Source organism: Orycteropus afer, unplaced genomic scaffold, assembly GCF_000298275.1.
Source record: "Orycteropus afer afer isolate SDZICR_OR568_19922 unplaced genomic scaffold, OryAfe1.0 scaffold00154, whole genome shotgun sequence".
Lineage (NCBI taxonomy): Eukaryota > Metazoa > Chordata > Mammalia > Tubulidentata > Orycteropodidae > Orycteropus > Orycteropus afer.
In genome coordinates this window covers 4,583,277-4,586,149 of record NW_006921741.1, presented here as the reverse complement: position 1 = coordinate 4,586,149, position 2,873 = coordinate 4,583,277, and positions in this window count along the sequence as shown.

Genomic DNA, 2,873 nt, shown 5'->3' with positions numbered 1-2,873 from the left:
CTGAAAAAGAAAAACAAAGAAGGAAGTCTCACACTCCTGGGTCTCAAAACACAGTTAAAACAGTGTGGCATTGGTACAATGATAGACAGATAGGTAAATGGAACAAAATTGAAAACCCAGAAATAGACCCATCCATCTATGGACAGCTGATTTCTGACAGAGGACCAAAACCCATTTAATGGGGGAGAGAGAGCCTCTTTAACAAATGATGCTGGTAAAATGATATCCACTTGTAGAAAAATGAAACAAGACTCATACCTCACTCCATACACAAAGAACAAACTCAAGTTGGATCAAAGACTTAAATGTAAAACCCAAAACTATAAAGTTCATCAAAGATAAAATAGGGGCAAATCTAGAGGCCTTAATCTGTGACATAAATAGACTATCAAGCATGACCAAAATTGCACAGGCAGTGGAAGAAAACCTAGATAACTGCAACCTTTTTAGAAACTAAATTCTTATGTGCATTAAAAGACTTCTCCAAAACGGTAAAAAGAGAACCTACAGATGGAAAAAAATATATATTTGGCAATGCCATATCTAACAAGGAACTTATCTAAAAAATTTATAGAACATTTCAACATCTCAACAATGAAAAGAGAGACAACCATTCAAAAATGAGCAAAGGATATGAACAGACAGTTTTCTAAAGGAGATATACTGTGGCCAACAAACACATGAGGAAATGTTCACAATCTTTAGCCACTGGAGAGATGCAAATCAAAACAACAATGAGATATCATCTCACCCCAGCAATAATAGCAAAATTCAACAAGGCAGAAAATAACAAATGCTGGGGAGGTTGTGGAGAGATTGGAAATCTCATACACTGCTGATGGGACTGCAAAATGGTCCAACCATTATGGAAAACAGTATGCCATTTCCTTAAACAACTGAAAATCAAAATACCATTTGTTTTGGTTACCTAGTACCACTCTAACAGAAGTACCACAAATGGGATGGCTTTAACAAATGAAAGTTTATTCTCTTACATCTTGGAGGCTTTAAGTCTGAGTTCAAAGTGCCAGGCTGAAGGGCTTGGGTGAAACCTCCTCAACCTTGGGCTTTAGCTCTGCCTCCTGCTCCTAGCCCACTGAAGCTGGAGGTTTTTCTTCACTCAGCTGCTGGCTGCTGAGGCTGACAAACCCAAGGTTGACAAGTAACAAGGCATAGTTCTAATGTTACCAAACTGCATGGCAGGTCATTAATTCAAGTCCATTAAAAGTCCCAACATCAGCAGAGCATGACAGGCTGCTGAACAATGACTTGGCTACATGCAGGGCTCAAGTGTGCCACATGCTAGAGACCATACCCAAGGCTTCTCTTTATATACAGGAAGCAGACCACATCCCTAAAGCAGCTATTCAGCTACTCACAGTAGATTCCACCATGGAGTTGATTTCCAGTCTCATCATGGGGAATACTACATCGAGCTGTCCAGCCACTCAACCAGGCCCAGCCAAGTTGACACACAAACTTAACTACAACACCATTTGATCCAGCAATTCTATTATTAGGAATATATCCTAAAGAGATGAGAGACAGTACACGAATAGACATATGCACACCCATGTTCATTGCAGCACAATTCACTATAGCGAAGAGAAAGAAACAACCTAAATGCCCATCAGCAGATGAACAGATAACCAAACTATTGTACCTTCACACAATGGAATATTGTGCAACATTAAAGAATAATGGAGGATACATGAATCATCTCACAATGTGGATGAATTTGGAAGACATTATGCTGAGTGAAATAAGTCAATTGCAGAAGGACAAATATTATATAAGCCCATTATTGTCTAAAGTCAAGGAAAAGTTTACTCAGGGAAGGAAATTCATTATGTTGGTTACTGGGGATAGACGAGAAAGGCAGGGAAAATTTGGAGTAGTTGGGGGTCATATGTTGATTTGGGTGAGGGGAGGGATGGTGTGGAATGAGTCTGTGACTAGCATAATGACATTGGGGAATGGAAGGACACTGAAAAGTGCACATAAGATGTAGACAACAGAGACAAATACTAGTACATGCACAATGCTGCATTACCACTAACACCAAACACCAGGCTACGGATAAATGTTTACACAGGTGAGAAGATCAGGTGGGGGGAGGGGAACAGGAATAAACCCTAAACTAAAGATAGATTTGGCTGAAGATAATCTTACATATGCACTTGTACTACAAAATTAGCCACATGCATTACAGAAGCAACAGAAGGCAGAGCTGGAGTAACTTCTCAGAGACAACTAAACACCTTGAGAGAGAGAGAATAACTGGTCCTTAAGACTCAGAACCATAGTATTGGGGGACACCATGCTCAATTGGCACAACATTGTACGTAAAAATTTTAAAAGCTTTTGAGCAGCTATCTAAGATGAAACTATTGATCTCCTCTCATCTGAAGCAAAGAAGAGTGAAGAAAATAAAAAGCATCTGGAAATATTTAGTCCAAGGATAAAATGGACCATGAGGACCTCAGCCTTCATGACCTGAGACCAGAAGACCTAGATGGTGCCCAGCTACCAATGCCAACCCCTGGGAAAGTGATCAAAACTGGAGATCCTGGACATAGTGGGAGGAAAAATGTGGAACAAAATTCAAAAATACAAAAATGACCAGAATTACTGGTTGGATGGAGACTGGTGGAACCCCCAAGACTATGGCCCCAGGTTACCCTTTGGGCCTAGAAATGGATTCACTCCCATGGATTGGCTCTCAGCCTAACAGTAGAAAGACCTATATGAAGAACACCTACCCCAGGGCGATGCACCTACCTGCTCTAGGGAGATGCACCCCTTAAAGCAATCAGCCATGAGATACCAGAGGGGCAGCACTCACATAGCGAGAAGCTGGACAGACAGGATTG